General features: G+C 37.1%; 1 protein-coding gene across 4 annotated transcripts in view; it reads left to right on the forward strand.

Moving 5' to 3' along the window:
- The window catches only part of ADK (adenosine kinase), a 533,995-nt gene that overhangs the window by 501,750 nt on the left and 11,159 nt on the right, over positions 1-21,086 (forward strand). The gene's annotated exons all lie outside the window — the stretch shown is intronic.

The raw sequence follows: 21,086 nt of genomic DNA on the forward strand, positions 1-21,086 counted from the left end.
CCCTGGAGAAGGAAATGGCAACCCACTCCAGTATTCTTACATGGAAAATCCCATGGACAGAGGAGCCTGGCAGGCTACAGTCCATAGGGATGCAAAGAGTCAGACACAGCTGAGCAACTTCACTTTCACTTGGCTTCCTGACTTAGGTTGATGTAAAATCTGATTCATAAGTTCTGAACTCCTTCTAGCTAAGTGTAGTTAAGCTAGGTTAAGATCTCTAGAAAGCTTTAGATTCCTGAGTGATAACCCGAAAGAGTCCCTCCTGATCTTTATTTCTCATAACATCAAGGAAAAAAGGTAAATGGAACTGACCCTTGTCCTTCTTTCCTTGGAGTATAATTTGAATTATGGGAAACTTATTTGAGATTATGTAATGGTTTTAACTTAGTATTGTTTAAAATATTTATATTCTTTTTATTTTAATGTTCTATTTCACTAGCATAAATTTTTCGTGTTTCCTTCTTTGAAACTTTTCATTACCAGTCTTAAACTGTTAACCATAAGACTGGTAGCATGCTGCTCGCTTCGGCAGCACATATACTAAAAGACTGGTAGTATGCACCATGCCCTGTTCTTTGAAAAGAGTACATGTGCATACAACAAATAATGTGCTACTTTGCTGTCATTCATGTATGTTTTATTTCTTTTCTCTGAAACTTTTCACCATTGATTAGAGTATTTTGCAGCTGTTTTTTCTATTCCTTGCTGCTTCAGAGGTCTAGTACCATGTAAAGTCTAATACTATGTAACCTAAGAACACCTTATCCACAATTAGGTCAAATTTTGTAATACATTAAGGAGACACTTTTGATTTCCTGGTTAAAAATTGGTTAAACCAGGAATCTTAGTACAGAATCTTATGAACTTATAACTTTTGTGTGTATTATTTAAGCATTTAAAAATACTTAAAGCAGTTGGAACTCTCTTTCTTTGATGTTTACTTTGGTACCTCCTGAGGCTACCGTAAATAAAATGTTGATGATATGATGATGGTGACCTAATTAGCCACTACTTCTGATCCTCAGGCCTCAGGTTTCCTAACCTTGCAAACAGCAATTCCATTATAAACCCCTAACCTCCTATAATGTTTCCAGTACAAGATAGGAATATGTAGACTTTCTGAGGAAGAGAAAAGTCATTCTTAGGATATAAAAGTAGGAACAGCCAGCTACCCATTTGTATTATGGTTAGAGCTATAAATGAACTATATCATCAAAGCACTTGGGCTCTTACAGGGTTTTCAGCCTGTTTATCTCATTTTTCTTACTCAGCCTTATTATATACTTATGGTTGGGGTACAGAGAGGTAAATATAAAGGAAAGAGTGTGGAACAGGGACCTGCAAACTTTTTTATCCTAAAGGGCCAGGTAGTAATTATGTTAGGCTTTGCAAACCATATACAGGCTATATTGCATATTCTTCTCATTTGTTTTCTTGCTTGTTTCTTGTTTTGTTTTTTCATTTTTTACAGTAGTCTAAAAATGTGAAAACCTTTCTTTGCTCTCCAACTGTATAAAAACGGACCACAGTCTGGGTTTGACCCTTAGGCTATGGTTTGCCAACCCCTTTTTGTACTATGTTGGCAGCTTCCTCACTTGATTCACTTTCATCATACCCTGGATTTCACCACAGAGTGTTGAAATCAATATAGAGAAAGTGGAAAGCAGGCTGAAACTAGGCAGAACTTTACTGGTAAAACCTCAATTTAGTTCAGTTCAGTCGCTCAGTCGTGTCTGACTCTTTGCAACCCCATGAACCGCAGCACTCCAGGCCTCCCTGTCCATCACCAACTCCCAGAGTCTACCCAAACCCATGTCCATTGAGTCGGTGATGCCATCCAACCATCTCATCCTCTGTCATCCCCTTCTCCTCCTGCCCTCAATCTTTCCCAGCATCAGGGTCTTTTCAAATGAGTCAGCTCTTCGCATGAGGTGGCCAAAGTATTGGAGTTTCAGCTTCAACATGAGTCCTTCCAATGAACACCCAGGATTGATCTTTAGGATGGACTGGTTGGATTTCCTTGCAGTCCAAGGGACTCTCAAGAGTCTTCTCCAACACCACAGTTAAAAAGCATCAATTCTTCCACACTCAGCTTTCTTTATAGTCCAACTCTCACATCCATACATGACCACTGGAAAAACCATAGCCTTGACTAGATGGACCTTTGTTGACAAAGTAAAGCCTCTGCTTTTTAATATGCTGTCTAGGTTGGTCATAACTTTTCTTCCAGGGAGTAAGCATCTTAATTTCATGGCTGTAATCACCATCTGCAGTGATTCTGGAGCCCAAAAAAATAAAGTCAGCCACTATTTCCACTGTTTCCCCATCTATTTGCCATGAAGTGATGGGACCGGATGCCATGATCTTAGTTTTCTGAATGTTGAGCTTTAAGCCAACTTTATCACTCTCCTCTTTCACTTTCATCAAGACGCTCTTTAGTTCTTCTTCACTTTCTGCCATAAGGGTGGTGTCATCTGCGTATCTCAATTAGGTAGCCATTTTTCTCATTTAACCCTACTCTCATTGCTTAACAAGATAATCAGATCCTGAAAGACTGAGTCATGCAATGAGATGTTGTTGTTGTTGTGTTAGTCGCTCAGTCGAGCCCGACTCTTCGCGACCTCATGGACTGCAGCCCACCAGGCACCTCTGTCCATGAGATTTTCCAGGCAAGGATACTGGAGTGGGTTGCCATTTCCTTCTCCAGGGGATCTTCCCAACCCAGGGATCAAACCCGGATCTCGTGCTCTGCAGGCAGATTCTTTACCGACTGAGCTATAATGTTATTTTAACAAAGAATACTAATGTTGGCTAGTTCAGCACATTCTGTTTACTTAAGTCAAGCTATACAGTAAAAGCAATAAGTAACACGTAGTGCCCCAAGCCAATCGATATCCTAGGCACTTTACATATATTAACTCATTTAATGTTCATAAAAGCTCCTGGAGGTAAGTTATATTTAACTCCATTTTACTGATGATAAAGCTGAGACACAGAAGGGTTGGGTAACTTGCCCAAAATCTCATAGCTAGAAAGTAGCAGAGATAGGCAGTATGAACTGTTCTGCTTCTGTAAACTTTTAGGGAAATCTCATCATTAGGACTCAGAACCACAGACCAGCCTTACTAACTAACTGGTTTTGCCGAAGAGAATTTTCCTGTCGTCTGCATAGATGACTTCATTTATTGAACAGGAGCTTTTATTATCTGATAGGATTCTGAAGGCAGTGGCACCCCACTCCAGTACTCTTGCCTGGAAAATCCCATGGATGGAGGAGCCTGGTAGGTTGCAGTCCATGGGGTCGCTAAGAGTTGGATACGACTGGGCGACTTTCACTTTCACTTTCCTTCATTGGAGAAGGAAATGGCAACCCACTCCAGTATTCTTGCCTGGAGAATCCCAGGGACGGGGGAGCCTGGTGGCCTGCCGTCTATGGGGTCGCACAGAGTCGGACACGACTGAAGCAACTTAGCAGCAGCAGGATTCTGAGAACTCCAGAGTAAGATTGTTGCAGAAAAGAAAGAAAAGGGGAAAGGGAAGAGAATCGAAGGACTGTAATCCCTGGTGAGTTTGAACCCGGAACTTTTTGCTAAGCAGTGGAATTGATGGCACTACAGAGATACTGAAAGACAGATCATAAACTTGCTTGGTCAGCATGGAATCAAATGGAAGGAGTTATATGAATCAACTGTTTAATAGCACCATGCTGGTGCATCTGTCTTACAATAGACATGGTCTTGTTAGTTTGAAAGTAAAAAATTCATTGGTTAAAATCCCCTACTTCCATCTCTATACCTGGGAAAGCATACTCCTTTGGCTTGAACATGAATCGAGAGGCAGTGGCAGCATTTGCATGTATTATGTAGTTTCTTTTTCTGTGCTTTATTGCCTGATTAATGTATCTCCTTTCTGATCGACACATTTTTATCTTTAGATGGTTAATATATTTCTCCTATTACTTTCAAGTTTTGCTGGCTTAAAAGCATTTCTTTCTTTTGTGAATTTGCATAACTGTATTCCAGTCCCAAGTTTAAGTTCTTAGATAAATGATGATTTACATATCCCAATACCAGAGTGCCATGTATTCTTATTAGCCACATAAGAGGTAAATGACTACATCATTGATGTATAATTTTAAAATGACTACCCCAAATGTCCATAAATTAAATTCATAGTTCCATCTCAGGGGTTTAGTGACAGTGACAGATACCTCTGACCTCTACAAGCATACCTCCTTGTTCTGTTTGTAGATCTTGAACATTTTCTTATGTGTCACTAGCCAGCCCTGATGGAACTGCGCTTTCCACATTCTCCCGCAAACGCCTAAGCACTACGATTGTACCCTTGAAAATGGAGACAATTCTATGATCTCTAAGCATGATTTCCTAATTTCCCAGGTCAGTAGAAAATTTCTTCCTGTTGTCCTGCTGTGCTTCGTCACAGCAGGTCTGCCTTTTCATTTGGAACCCTCTTTGTCACTGCCATAGTAACAAATGGAAACATTGAGAACATTTTGTGACAGGCAGTGTCATTGTTCCCAGTGAAATCTCTTCCCCTGTGTCTTCCCAGTAAATGAAACTGAGAAGAAAAATCATAACAAATAACATGAAAGGGGACCTAATCAATATGTTCCCAGTGGGCTGTCAATACCAGCTTGTGTTAATCTAATATGATTTAGTCATATGTTTCATGGCAGCTGTAGGAATATGGACTAGATCTGCTAATCATTTTTAGACTCAGTACATCTTTGACAGATTATACCCAAGCACATATATATTAATATAACTCTCAGATAAAAGACTAGAGACCTCACTCAAGGGCCAGCATTCTTAGGATTTCAAAAGCTTCATTAAATAATGGTTAAAAGCCATATATAGCTTAGAACAGTTTATTTTGAATGATAGTAGAGTAACTGTGCTGCCTTTAATATTTTTATTTTCAAATTTCTCATGACAGCTTTTGCAAGGAAAATGCATTTTCCTAAAAGATACTACCTACAACATGCAAATGACTTTTAAAGCTACTTAGCAATCACACTGTAAATAATTATCCTATTTCTCATCTAATAAAAAGGAGCATTAACTTCACTTTCTAATTTATGTTCAGAAAAGATGTTTTGTTTTTTAAAAAAGATTTGAGTTTCTAGAGCAGAGATACTACTTCCTTTTCAAGTAGTACCTGTCTATATTGCTGAAAAACCATAGGGAATCTAAATTATGTTTATATTTTCTTTTCTCACCTTGCTTTTTGTTCCCAAACATTTGTATTAATAGCTTACTGTCCCATTTTTCTAAATTGCCACTTCATTGTGCTATGCAAAGAAGTGGTACAGAATTCTTATGATTTTTTTTTTCTGCACCACCCCCTTCCTCAGAGGTCTAGAAAATAGCTTGGTGCATGTTGAATATATCATTTCTCACACTTCTTTACTCAAAAACCAAAACCTTCATATGACCCACTATATGCAGAAGATTTACTTGTGCATGGTAACCGAGAAGATTGCTGCATATTCCTACCATGTCCCACAGCAACAACAATCCCTTCTCTGTCTTTTACTTCCAGCAGGACATCTTTGGTGTTTAATTTCTTAAGCAGTTTCCCATAAAACCATTAAATGAGGTATAGAATACACTTGGCTATTTGTTGTTGTTCAGTTGCTCAGTTGTGTCTGACTCTTTGTGGTGCCATGAATGGCAGCACACCAGACTTGGTCATTAAGAATTTGAAATACAACACAGACATCAAATCAGGTTCATGCAATGGGGAAGGGAAAAGAGATTCACACCTTGCACAGTCCTGGGATTCTTCATGACATGCTATGCTGATGTTTCATGTCTAGAGATTTCAATAAGCTGACATTGGACCAGGACCAAATTTCATGAACCTGGCCAAAAATTATTTAAGCCTTTGTTTGTCTAAAGAGGCAAAGATGATCCTCAAGCCTTGACAAAAAAGAGAAATAACTTTCATTCACATGGGGTACAAGGCGATTTTAGGATAAAGTCTGAAATTTCTCATCATTACAAATGTTCCCTCAAAGATATAGTATCTTGGATGGCCTCCATAGGTAATGGAATTCAAAGGACTTTATCTTCTGGAGATTTGGATAATTTAGAGACAGACTGAGCCATGTAGGCTATCAGATCCTGAAACTTATTTATGAACCTTGTTATTGTTTAGTTACTAAGTCGTGTCCAACTCTTTTGTGACTCCAAAAAGAGTCTGGCAGGCTCCTCTCTCTGTGGGATTTCCTAGGCAGGAATACTGGAGTGGATTGCCATTTCCTTCTCCAGGGTATCTTTTACCACCCAGGGATCAAACCCACATCTCCTGCATTGCAGGTGGATTCTTTACCACTGAGTCACCTGGGAAGCCCAAAGATCAACCTTACATTTCCTGTATTTGAAGGCTGTTGAGAAATGCTTATTCTAAGGAAACAACATTGGTGTTTATAAGATTTCATTTGGTAGAAGAGGGCAGAAGAAATATCATAAGCAAAACTTTCTGAAGTTGATTTTCTTAGAAGTGTGACATGACAAAATATATGTGTGTAAGTTTTCCAGCCTTTAACATTTGTGAGTCAGATAGAACTAGTTTGAATCCAGTAGCAGTTCATGCTGCTGTTACATGGATTTGGTCAATTTTACCTACCTTATCTGTCTGATTCATACAGCCAGTATCAGTTAGGTTTTGCTGCGTAACACACCACCCTCAAAACTTAGTGACCTGAAAGAACAACCATTTATTTAGCTCCCCAAATCTGTGAATTGACAGCTGGGCCCAGGCTCAACTGGGCAGTTCCTCTAGTCTCAGAGGTTCAAGAGATGAAGTAATTTGCCCAAGGTCACAGTGAAAGCCAGGATTCAAACTTAAAGTTTGACTGCAAAGTTCTTAACTCTGATCATTTTGTTATACTCCATTCCATTAGTATATGCTCTTGTCTTCCCCTCCAAATGAGGAGAAATATCCAAAGTGCCTTTGTAACCACTAGTCTGTAGACTGAGGCCAGTCTACAGAGATTTCATCAGTCAATAGCAAAATGAAAAAAAAGGTAGGAGCAGTATAGTAAGTTTTCACAAAGCTAAATATATTCAATTGGAAATCTTGTCTCAGCGATGTTTGAATTTGTTACCATGTGCCTTTATTGGCTTTGTTATTAGTATAATCAAAATAAATGAAAGCACAGGTTGGTAGTACTAATGCTTAGCCTGGTCCACCTTGTGACTTAGCCAAAGCCTTAGCCATGGTGTATAAGTTACTAGAAACAACACCCATCGCTTCTCGGCCTTTTGGCTAAGATCAAGGATAGAAACAACGTCCAAACTATATGAAAATTTGTGTGAAGTCTAACCTCTGTTGTCAAATGGCTGTTTACTGTCAACAGAGGTGTGAATAAAACAAACAAAAATTTATCGACATGATCACTAAATTCACAGCTATTATCCCATCAGGTATGAGTTCCCAAACCTGGGGTATGAACATAGGTTCTTAATTTATTTTTCATTTAATTATCTAGTTTACATTGACATTTTATGAAGTTAAGATATGTACATTTTATTTCTAGCCCATGAAATAAATGGCAAATTAAAACCAGTCTCTGTCATCAAGTGCTCTTAGAATTTTAAAACCACCCTGCTGTGAAGAATTGTCAGTTGATCAAATACAGGTTTTTGAATTGAGTTAAATAGTAACAAAATTACTTATCTTGCATACAAATTAAAGCATAAATAATCTTACTATCATCTCCTTATTCCCACAGCTATGACTTTGTCCTGATGGGTCTTTTTGTTTTTAATTATTATTGCTTAAGATGTTAGTGCTGAAAGGGAGTCTTTTTTTAAATCATGTTTCCTGGTTTTCAAACTGTTTTCAATAGTGAAACCATGTTCAAATGAGGTCTTATCTGAATCAAGATGAGATTAGGTTAAACAAATCCCTCATTTGACCTTATCCGCATTTTATTTAGCAGTTCATTAAAGAGCTCCCTTGGATGGGTTGATATTAGTTATGAAAACCTAACATGATCTGTTAGAAAGCCCCCATTTGATGAATGAGGAAAGTGAGACCAAATAAAGGGAGTTAATTGCAAGTATGCAAGACTAGAAGCTAGATCTCCTAACTCATTAATTCATGATCCAATAATTACATATGTTCATAAGCCAAATGAAAGTTGTCAGTTAAGTAGGCCTTTTGGAGATATATAGGTCAAGAGTCAATACCCCAAATGGATAAAAGCCTTTGATGTAGTTTTTTTTGTTTTTGGCATGTGGGTATCCAAGATGTTAAAGCTTTCACAATAAACAGAAGCATGTGCTAAACTTTTATTTTGGGAACCACATCAAGAGCTCACAGGTTAGGTTTAGAATTCAGATTCTAATCTCATCATGCACATTTTTCTTACATAAGGAGTAATGATCATTACAGCAGTATTTTGAAAGGGTTTGGGGTGTAAGGGCACCTTATACAAGTAAAACATACTACTTTCTGGTACTCTTTAGGAGCTTCTTTTCTGAATTAGGAGCATTGAAAGGTTTTCTTGGTTTGGGATTTTTTTTTTTTTTTTTATAATTCAAAGGTAATATCCCACACCATGTTAATAGAATTTGACAAGTTTCCATTGTCAGACACCAGAGAGAGGAAATAAGTTATCCTCATTGTCACAGCACTGATCACTGCCTGTGTGTTACACCACACTGCTCGGTCGCTGTCTGTGTGTGGGAGAATGTACTGTGCTGAGCTATCATAAAGGAACCTGCGCTCTGAATTGACTTCCTGTCCTTGTCAGTCACTACACCATCTGACACCACTTAGGCTTTGGTTTTCATTATGCAAATATCTGCTAGGTCAGACCTTACCCTGACAGGCACAGTAGCTTTTAAAGTTATTTCAAAACTTAATGTTTGTTGATTTCCTTTTTCCAGAAAAATCTGTGTTTTTTAGCATATGAGTCACAAGTTGTTGTTTAAGTTCACGACTAGCTAGTAGTCAATATGAAGTCAAAACAAAATTTTACTAACTAAACTACATAGAAAATGAAAGAAAAAAAAAAGCTTATGTCTCAGGCTTTTTCAGCAGGGGGAAACCATTACTTTGTCACATCTGGGTAGTCTAAGCCAGCCAAATTGAAGTGGGAATTTCCTGCCATATGTTAGTTCTTTGAGCAACCTATGAACATCTAAAAGAGGGTATATGAGTTCTTGTTTGGTAGAGCTGTAGCCACTGTGGAGGCTTGCTCCTAATAGGTAGCAGACATTTTTATGTACTGCCACTCATCAGGAGGTTGTGTAGTCTGTCTATAGCTAACAGTGTTTGCTCTTGTTAAATACGTTAATTTGGAAGACCTAATTTGGAAGGTAGAACATCAGGTCTCAGATACTATGGCAGGAGTGAACACTGGGACCTCCCAAATTTGGGTGATAGTTTTGTTTCATTAATAAAAAGAAGGTAAGACTGAACCACCATGGGTATTTCAGATAACTTGAATTAGGTTATTTTATAAAGTCAGTGAAGACCAAAATAAGCCACTTAATATAAAGGAAAATAAAGATTCTGAAAAGGCAGAAGAAATATCAAGTATTTACATCAGCTTTCTATTCAGATGCACATGGGAATTAGGAAGTAAAAATTTCATTCAGAAGAGTTGTGCACAAAAGATAGAAATGCTTTATCCATTTGAAACAAGAGACATTTTTAAGGGGGAAAAAAAGTCTTTCCACATGATCTCACTGTTTTTGTTATCCTCTGTAAGGGAAAATATTGACATTTGCCAGACTGTTTGCTCCAGCTTTCTGATCTCCTGCAGTTTATTTTTATAACAACCTTATCGATGGGCCTCTTACCCAGCTCTCTAGGTTTAACTGAGTTGAGTCGATTTGTTACCACAGCTTCAAGTAGCTGTTACAGAACAAGCAAGACATCCTAATAAAGCTGTAAATGTGTTTACTCAAACAGAGTATTGATTTTACTTGGAGAGGGAGAAGCTGGTGCTTAGCACAGTGTCAGGGTGGATGAATTTCACTGCAGTTTTTCATTGTCATCTGTCATGGTTGTGAGACACTAAGTAAAGCCATCAGATAATAATTAGAAGGACCAGAAATTTAGCCCCTAAAATCAGTTAACTGCCTGGGAGTTTTGTAGCTTAATTAACTTTTATTTAAAATTTCCTCTAGTAATAATAATCAAGCACTTTTAATGGTGCTTTCAGACAGAGCAAGATTTCAAGGTTGTGACTTGTTAAATATATAAATTTAATGGCTAACTGTTTTTCAGACTTTTTTCATTCTTGTAATTTAACATTAGAACACAATGTAAGGAGACAGTGATCTGTACTCCTATCAACAGACATACGTAGTCTTTCTGAAAAATCAATTTTAAAGAAACAATAAAGCAATTATAAAGTAATTAAAACACATCCTATTAAGGAAAAAAATACCCAGTTAGGATCTTTAGTAAACCTAAATGGTTTTGTAGTGCAGCATGACCTAGACACATAAAACTGTAAATGCCATCCTTGTTTCTTAATACCTTCCTTCATTAAAGAAGAATCTAAAATATTCTAGCTTGCTATAAGTTAGTCGTTATCTTGAAGATAAAAGTTGATTGCACAACTGCAAAAAAGACAAGAGTCAGATTAAGAATTACTTACCTTCTATAAAAACTATATTAGCTACTGAATTTGATAAAAAGTAGTCATATAAACACTTTACTTGCCTCCTTGCAAATGACTAGAAAAAGTCACAGTTGAAATGAATTATACCTTGGATGATGAACACAAAACTGAAAATTTATCAAAAATAAGTTTCACCATTATATATTTTTAATTAGTCTTTTTCCCATTATCTACAGTCATTTATTTGCTGCCTTATAATAAACTCATGCTTTCTTGCACTACCGCCCAGCTTACCTAAAGGACTCATTAAAATGATGATATCTGAGGAATGACCATTTCTAAAGCCTAGGAGTAACAGACTCTGTCAAAAAAAACAGTGAAAGATATTGAAGGGTTTTCTTTGCCTTTGAAATGCTATGTAGTTATAAGCCAAATTCTACCCTGAGTTAAACTTTTAAACCTTGAAGTAGCAGGTTGTAAAATTTTGTTACGTAAGTGGGCACCACTAGAGCTTCTTCTTTTAATTTTTCAGAAGGTAGAGGAAGAAATTGGTTTTTCACAGTTGTATTTCCATCTTTATTCTTTGTTGAAATATTCAAATACAGAGGAAAAGGAAAGGATATAGACTTATGATTATAATATATCATTCTGTTTTTTATATTTCAAAATCCCTACAATACAGTAATTAATTTTGTTCTGTTCAGTTTTCTAGAGAATGATAGCTGTGTGAGGAAGCTTGTTGTCATGGAAGCAGGTAGTGGTGCAGGATCTAGTAGGGCAGCCATACTCTGGCTTCAAGGTTCTATCTCATCTGACTCTTTTGGTCAAAGGAACAGAAACCCATTTCATGTAGCTCAGAATAAGGATTGTTTTTTAAGGAAGCACATTAGCAGTAAAGGAGACATTATAACATAGTGGTTAAGACAGTGGGTCAAAAGACATGGATTTGAGTCCTGGTTCTGCCATTAACTAGTTGTGGGACTAGTTACTTGACATCTCTGAGCCTCAGTTTTCTCATCTATGAACAGAAGACAAAGTACCTATCTCATTTGGGTTATTGTAAAGTTTGAATGTAACAATGTTTACAAAGCACAATGCGTACTACTTAGTAAGGACTCATTAAGTGTTACCTGTCATAAAAGGAATCTCAGGCAAGAACCATGACTGGACAAATTTTTGCTGAGAATGGAGCCAGATGATGATTCTAGAATCCATCAGTCCTAGAGACCTCAGCAGCGGAAATCCATGGATCTTTACTCCAGTGCTTATACACTGCTGTTATTCAGCTTTGCTGTATGTCTGCTTCTTCCTTCTTGGTCTTTTTTTCCATTCTGGCTCCTAAAAGAGAACACTAGGTTAGCTCAATTCATTTTTTGTGCCATTTATAAATAGGACACTGGAAGAACATCTTGGGTCAGATGTCTTGGCCTTGGTCCAGGGGTTGATTTGTATGCTCAAAATACATCAACTGACCCCCTCAACAATGCTGAAGGTGAAGCAGTTTTTCTTGAAAGGGTAATGGATGGAGCCTTTAAAGGGCTGTATGTACATGTATGTTTGCATGCCTTGTCTTTACCCTTTTTCTCATACTTAGAGTTCTGAAAATGTTCCCTACAGCATGATCCATCTATCACACAACACATGGAACATCAAATACCTTATATCTTAAGCTAGAAATCTAGGGATCATACTCAATACTTTACTTTCTCTATGTTCAAACCTTCAGTGAGTTCTTTTGACTCAGTTTTAAGGATATATCTCATATCAACTTATCTCAAATCCATCTGTTTTTCTGCTTTATCAGATCTACCACTTTAATTCAGGCCTTTTTTTTACTTTCTACAGTAGCTTCCTATGTGGTTAGTCTCTCAGTCGTGTCCAACTCTTTGTGACCCCATGCATTGTAGCCCTCCAGGCTCCTCTGTCCATGGGATTCTCCAGGGAAGAATACTAGAGTGGGTTGCCATGCCCTCCTCTAGATCTTCCTAACCCAGGGATCAAACCCAGGTCTTCAGCATTTACCATCTGAGCCACCAGGGAAGGGGATTCTGCCTGGCCAAATTCTGAAAATCATCAAGACAAGGAACTCCTTTCTATATCTGTTCCATTTTCTTCCTTCTGGAATAGGAATGTCTATAACTATTATCATATGCCTATCCCACCACTGCATTTGGAAAGCAGGAGTCCTGTTGATGTCTTGTTTCTCTGATTCACAGATGCAAAGAAATTTTACCCCAGGATTTTGACCTGTTGCTGATTTAGATGGTCTAGATGAGATTTGGGACTTTTGAACTGATGATGTTTGGATGAGAGTTTAAACTTTAGGTTTGAGACTTTGGGGAATATTAGGGTAGGATTAATATATTTTTCACAGGGGACAGACATAGATTTGGGGGCCCAGAAGGCAGACTGTGGGGGACTAAAGGTCACCTCCATAAAGATATGTCCATATCTTAATCTTCAGAACCTTTGAATGTTACCTTATTTGGCAAAAGGGTCTTACAGATGTAATTAAGTTTAGGCTCTTCACATGAAATTATCCTGGATTATCTCAGTGGGCTTGAAATTACAACAAAAGTGTCTTTATAAGAGAGAGGCATAGGGAAATTAAATACACAGAGCAGAAGTTAATGTGAAGACAGAGCAGACAGAGAGATGTGGCCATAACCCAAGGAATGCCAATAGCCACCCAAAGCTGGAAGAGGCAAGGGAAGATTTTCCTCTAGAGCCTTTAGAGGGATCATGGGCCCTTGATTTTGGACATCTGGCCACAACAACCTCTTATGGTAAATTTCTGATATGTTAGGTCACCTAGTTTGTGGTAATTTAGTACAGCAGCCAAAGGAAACTAATACAACTAGTAAACATTTTAAAGAGTTTTGCACTTTTAAACAACATTCTGAAGAAAATCTGCATAAAGTTTACCTTTGCCTGCATGCTCTAGCTATGCAAGCCTTCCTTAGGCCTAAGACACTTTGCGCATGAAATTCCCTTTGCCTGCAATGCTCTTCCCCACTTGGCAGGGCAGTGTCTTTGCCATCCTCAGTCCCAGCTTAAAAGTTTTCTCTAATCATTCTGTCTAACGTGGCTCCATTCACTCTTCTGTACTGCTGCACATAGTCGTTTTCCTTAATAGCACTTAACATTCTCTGAAATTATCTTGCTTATTTATTATCTTACTCACTGATTTATTGCTTCTTAAAAAATCTCCCCCATGCTTTAAGAGAACAGGGTCTCTATGTGTCTTATTCACCAATGTATCCTCAGGATCCACCACAATACCTGGCAGAGAATAGATAGTAAATATTCATTGTATGATATAAAGTCAATCACATGCATAGTTACAACCAACTTACCTCCTACGTCAAATGAACTTAGTATATCTAAGAACTTGGTTATTGAGGGATTTTGTCAGAAAGGGAATGAGTCAGGAAATAACAGGTTAGACCATACTTTAGTATCAGGTCACCTTCACCTTTGCCTAAGATTAAACTGTGCTACTTAAATGACCATTGACAGAGGTTGGATAAAGAAGATGTACATATATACAATGGAATATTACTCAGCCAGTAAAAAGAATAAAATAATGCCATTTGCAGCAACATGGGTAGACCTAGAGATTGTCATACTGAGTGAAATAGGTCGAACAGAGAAGGAGAAATAGTATATGGCATCCCTTATATGTGGAATTGAAAAAGAAATGATAGAAATGAACTTAACTTACAAAACAGAAACAGACTCACAGACTTAGAGAAGGAACTTATGGTTGCCAGGGGGAAGGGATGGTTAGGGAGTTTGGGATGGACATATACACACTGCTATATTTAGAATGGGTAACCTACAGGGACCTCCTGTGTAGCACATGGAACTGTGCTCAATGTTTTTTGGCAGCCTGGATGGGAGAGAAGTTTTGAGAGAGGATGGATACATGTGTGTGTGTGGCTGAGTCCCTTCACTGTGCACCTTTAACTATCACAGCATTGTTCTGGCCATACCACAATACAAAATTTAAAAGTTTTTAAAAAATAAATAAAAGTGGGAAAAAAAAAAAGATTGAACTTTGCTGTTATGTGCGTGGATGCTCAGTTGCTCAGTTTTATACTACGCTTTGCAACCCCAGGACTGTAGCCTGCCAGGCTCCTCTGTCCATGGGAACATCCAGGTAAGAATACTGAAGTGGGTTGCCCTTTGTCCTCCAGGGGATCTTCCTTCCCAACTCAGGGATTGAACCCTCTGTCTCTTACATCTCCTGCCTTGGCAGGCAGGTTCTTTACCTCTAGTGCCAGAATATAAAAACTAATTCTCACTATCATAATCCTGAACATCAGTTCCTGATGTTAATAGGCAATAGCATACAAGTCAGAGGCTCCCAGGAAGATTTCACAGAATGTACTGAAGTTACCCAGTAGATGTCTAAATTTGATTTGCCAAAATGCCTAGTGGAATGTCCAGTGCATCCAATAACAGTGCCTTTGTCATGTCCTACTTAGGATCTTTCCTGCTGTTTCTTACTGAAAGTGTTGTAAAATGTGGCTTCTCCACAGGAGTAGCGATGAGACTCCGATGAAGAGTGCTTGACATACACTGAGCATACATACATATGCCTAGGGCATACCCCTTGCTTCATTTTATACACAGTTACCTAAGCTTTAAGCCACAGAATTATTCTTAGCTTTTTAACTTACATCAGCACCCACATCAGATCACTGTTTATTCTCCTTCCTACCCTTATTATCTGTCACATGAGACCCATGGTTCTAAAACTTGAGCGTGCATCAGAATTCAGAATCACCTGGAAGACTTGTTAAGAGATAAGTTGCTGGGTCCTATCCTCAGAGTTTCTGATTTGATGACGTCTGGGATGGGGGTTAGGTCACGCTAAAGCTGCTGGTGCAGGAACCGCACTTAGAGAAACACTCCCAGAATATTGAAGTAGATGCCTATGTGATCTCTCTGCCAACACTCTCTTTCCTAGTGAATTCATGTTACATACTTCTGCCAGGATTATTTTTAAAGTATTTATATGGCTTTCCTAAAAACTATAAAATCCTCAAGGATTAACACTGTTTTATCCATCTTTGAATCCTTTGATGTCTAGCACCTTACCTAGTAATGGCAGGTATTCAATAGCTGTTGGTTGATTGAATCAATCAAAATACTTTTGATAGCATTCTGGGTTTTTATTTTCATTTGATTCTTATACAAGTTTGTATAAGTATATGAGTGTTAGCGTGGTAGTGGCATGAGTCTAATAAATTGAGGATTCAGATTAGTCAGATTTTAATTTATAGATTATCTCTTTCTTAAAGCAGGCTTGGGTAGTAAAAATAAAAGTACAGCTTTTAAGTTGACTGTCTCATTTGCCATGTGGCAGCATATATCTGATAACCATTGGTTTAGAAGGTATAACAGACCAGTCTAAGAGAGCACATAAAATCATCACTTAAGTGTAGATATCTAAGAAAGATGGAAAATAACCAAATATTGAAAATCAAATTGACCTAGAAATGACAGCAAAATTTTTACAAGAAAAAAGACAGAGAAAATATAGACTTCAGAACTCTCAGTTGCTGTAAAATATATCAGATTTGCTTTTATTACATGGTAATGCCTCTGAGAACAAAGGTAATTACATGATAACTTATGTTACTATTCCCATATTATCTCTTAATAACTATGTGATTAACTTGTCACTACTATATAGTGTGTAGTTCGATATTACTCATGTATAAAGAACATTGATAACAAATGGATGAGCTGGGGTGGGATGAGGGATGAGGACAGTATAGAAAGCATAGTATTATAAATATCTAGAATGCAAATGATTCATTAGATCATTGACCTAGTCCTCAAGGATCTGAACCAAAGCTGTGGAGAATACCGTCAGTGTCTAAAATGAATCATGTGGCTTCCAAGACAGTTCAGTTCAGTTCAGTTATGTCTGACTCTTTGCTACTTCATGAATCAGAGCACGCCAGGCCTCCCTGTCCATCACCAACTCCCAGAGTCTACCCGAACCCATGTCCATCAACTTGGTGATGCCATCCAGCCATCTCATCCTCTGTCATCCCCTTCTCCTCCCGCCCCCAATCCCTCCCAGCATCAGGGTCTTTTCCAATGAGTCAACTCTTCACATGAGGTGGCCAAAGTACTGGAGTTTCAGCTTCAACATCAGTTCTTCCAATGACCACCCAGGACTGATATCCTTTAGGATGGACTGGTTGGCTCTCCTTGCAGTCCAAAGGACTCTCAAGAGTCTTCTCCAACAACACAGTTCAAAAGCATCATTTCTTCGGTGTTCAGCTTTCTTCACCGTCCAACTCTCACATCCATACATGACTACTGGAAAAACCAAAGCCTTGACTAGACGGACCTTTGTTGGCAAAGTAATGTCTCTGCTTTTAAATATGCTATCTAGGTTGGTTATAACTTTCCTTCCGAGGAGTAAGCATCTTTTAATTTTATGGCTGCAATCACCATCTACAGTGATTTTGGAGCCCCCACAAATAAAGTCTGACACTGTTTTCACTGTTTTCACATCGATTTCCCATGAAGTGATGGGACTGGATGCCATGATCTTAGTTTTCTGAATGTTGAGCTTTAAGCCAACTTTTCACTCTCCTCCTTCACTTTCATCAAGAGGCTTTTTAGTTCCTCTTCACTTTCTGCCATAAGGGTGGTGTCGTCTGCATTTCTGAGGTTATTGACATTTCTCCCTGCAGTCTTGATTCCATCTTGTGCTTCTTCCAGCCCAGCGTTTCTCATGGTGTGCTCTGCATGTAAGTTAAATGAGCAGGGTGACAACATACAGCCTTGACATACTCCTTTTCCTATTTGGAACCAGTCTGTTGTTCCATGTCCAGTTCTAACTGTTGCTTCCTGACCTGCATACAGGTTTCTCAAGAGACAGGTCAGATAGTCTGGTATTCCCATCTCTTTCAGAATTTTCCACAGTTTATTGTGATCCACACAGTCAAAGGCTTTGGCATAGTCAATAAATTTACTGTGAGCAATGAAATAGATAAGTGATTATAGGACATAAGGCATATACTTTCATGTTTTGAGAGGTTTTTAGTTTTAAGTAAGTATTAAGATTTGTTTTTTAATGAAAAAAGACATTCTTTCACCCATATCATTAAGCAAGCATCTTGAGTTTGTATGTGCAGACTGTGTGGTGAGGATGTACAGCACCAGAAACTCTTCATTCATTCCTTACTAATAGGAATGCAAAATGGTACAGCCACTTTGGAAAACAGTTTGGCAGTTTCTTAAAAAACACACTCTTACTATAAGATCTAGCAATTGTCCTCCTTGGTTGCCCAAATGAATGGAAAACTTATACCTACATAAAAACCTGCACACAAATGTTTATAGCACTTATTCTTAATTGACAAAACTTATAAACAGTCAAGATGTCCTTCAATAGATGACTGGATAAGTAAACTGTAGTATATCCATTCCACAGAATATTATTCAGTAATAAAAAGAAACAAGCTATCAAGCCATGAAAAGGACAAAAAAGAAACTCAGACATACCATGCTAAATGAAAGAAGCCAATTTGAAAAGGCTACAAATTGTATGAATCCTTTGAAAGGATAAAACTATGAAGAGAGTAAAGATATCAGTGATTGTCAAGGGGTGAGGGGGGAATGAGAAGTATGAATAAAGTACAGGGGTTTTTTGAGCAGTGAAACTACCCTTTGTAGTATTGTATTGATGTGTAACAAATCATTAGACATTTTCTTTTTTATATGTCTTTGAATCCTATAGAATGAACAACATAAAGTGAACCCTAATATAAACCATGGACTTTAGTGAGTCATTATCGGCTCATTAATTGTTAACAGCATACCACACTAATGCAAGATGTTAATGATAGGGGAAATAAGGGGTGCAGCGATGAAAGGGTATATAGGAACCCTGTACTTTTCTGTTTAGTTTTTCTGTAAACCTAAAACTGCTCCCAAAAATAGTCTGTAAATTTAAAAAACAAAAAAGGCCAAAATGGAAAAACCTTTCTTCCACCCACCTCATTTTACTAGTATCTTCAGTTTGTGTGTGTGCCTTAAGTTTCTCGACTTCATCAATTACAGTGTTCTAAGATTCTAAGGCCAGTATCCTATGGCCAGTGATCTCACCCTTTTTTCTAAAAAAGCTTGTTCTATTGATGTCACATAATGACCACTCTATCCAAGTACAGTGAACCTTTCTGCTTAATTCTGGCAGGAATTCTCCCAGAATCCCTGCTAAGGAAGCATTGGTCCCTGAATTTCCATTTCAAAAGATGCAGACTGATGTATTTGGCATATGCCATCTACAAATGAAGTCTTCATGTGGGGAAGAAATACTGTACTAAAGTTGCCTCAAAAACTCTCTAAGGTGCCTCCTCTAACACTGCCTGTGTTTCCCTAAACCTGAGAATATAGAAGGTAGTGAAGATCCTGAGTTCTTGAGAAGTCTTTCTGAGAATAATGACCAATTTCATTGTATTTAACACTCATACTGATTTTCTTTGCAGAAAGCTGTTCCCAAGTGGCTACAATTATTAATAAACTCTAAAAGCATGAATGGAAAACTATCAGAATAAAGCATCACTTAGCTGAAGTTCTTGAATGAGTTGTTCTTAAACATTTTCTGAATAATTAAATGTTCCATGTTATCTTTTAAAATGTTTATTGATTTTTTTCTGATTATAAAAGTAATATTACTTACTATAGAATATTTAGTAAATAAAAGGAAACAGGAAGTAAAAATCATCTCTGAAATCTGGAAATGATCATAATTCTTCAGACATATAAGAATTTTGCTTTTTTACTGTTTTGAATAAACATGTTTCTAAAATACATTTTAAAGATCTAACCAAAGAGTAAAAATGGAAGGAAATATTTGTAGGAATTTCATAAAATCAGAATGAGTACAGGTGTACTCTATCTTTGCAACTCTTATGTAAATCTAAAGTTATTTCAAAATAAAATGTTTAAAAATGCTCCAAACAGGATGGGTTACTTAAGATATGGTGGTGGAACAAAAATGTAACTCTGGGAAAAATGAAAGTTGATTACTACCAATCATGACACTCAATTTCTAGATGGAATAAATAATTAAATGACCATAAGTGAACTAAAAGAAAATACGAGCTGATACTTATCTGAACTCATGGTATGGAAGACCTGTCTCAACTCAAATTCAGTGGAAAAAACTATTAAAAGATAAATATATCGATGTAGCAATAGAAATAAAAGGCGAGTGACAAAATAACAGGAAGTACTCTCAGCATAAATAGGAGACAAACTGAAAGAATGTCTTTTAGAAATCAATAATAGGAGAGAAATACTCTAGTAGGAGAACAGGTTAAAGCTGTCATCAGACAGCTCATAAAAAGAAGCAATACAAACGAACAAAAAAAGTTTTCAACCTCCCTAATAAACAAATAACTGTAAGTTAAAACAAAATTCTGCCTTTCACTTTTTTTAATATATTCAGAGTTATTTATTTGCAGCACAGATTATAATAGGAAAAAGTAAATAACATTATTTTCATCTCTTTACCTCTTTCTCCAACTTTTTATCTCCTACGGCATCTCTTGTTGAATTGGATGTAAATTTGAATGAAAGTACATTTGATCATATATTGTATTCCTTTTGTAAAAGATGTTTGTTATTTTAATTTTATTTTATTATTTTTTTCTTTTTTCTTTTTTATTAGTTGGAGGTTAATTACTTTACAGTATTGTAGTGGTTTTTGTCATACATTGACATGAATCAGCTATGGATATACATGTATTCCCCATCCCTATCCCCCCTCCCACCTGCCTTTCACTTTTTAAATTATCAAACAGATTTTTTATAGCAAGAATGCTATTGGGTATATACATTAATAACATCATTTTGAAAAGGAGTTTGGCAATATGAATAAAAAGCCTTAAAATTAATTACCTTTGGGATTTTCCTGGTGGTCCAGTAACTAAGACTCCGAGCTCCCATTACAGAGGGCCTCGGTTCTATCCCTGGTCAGGAAACTGTATCCCACATATACCAAGATCTGGTGCATCTAAATAAATAAATAAACAAATTTTAAAAATTAATTACCCTTCAAGAAATGTATCCTAAGGAAATGAAAAGTTTTAATTGTGCACAATAAGCTATTAAAATGTTATAAAGATACTCACTACAGTGTTATTTATAGTAGTAAAAAAAAAAATTAGAAATACACCTAAATATCCAGTAATAGGATAAGTAAATTATACTGCATCTACATTTAAAATGCATGGTCTCTAAGAATATTTAAAGATATTGGAAAATGTTTCTGATAAAGTTTTTATTACAGAAATAATACCTGTAAGCAGTAGAAAACACAACAGCACAAAAAGGAAATATACATGTATCATAGAAGTAGTATATTTATATATAATGAAAGGTAAGCATTGCTTCCACCCCAGTCCTCTAACTCCCCTCTGTAAGTTAGCTTTGGTTGCTG

The sequence above is a fragment of the Odocoileus virginianus genome, chromosome 7 (genome assembly GCF_023699985.2).
Source record: "Odocoileus virginianus isolate 20LAN1187 ecotype Illinois chromosome 7, Ovbor_1.2, whole genome shotgun sequence".
In the NCBI taxonomy this organism is placed as follows: domain Eukaryota; kingdom Metazoa; phylum Chordata; class Mammalia; order Artiodactyla; family Cervidae; genus Odocoileus; species Odocoileus virginianus.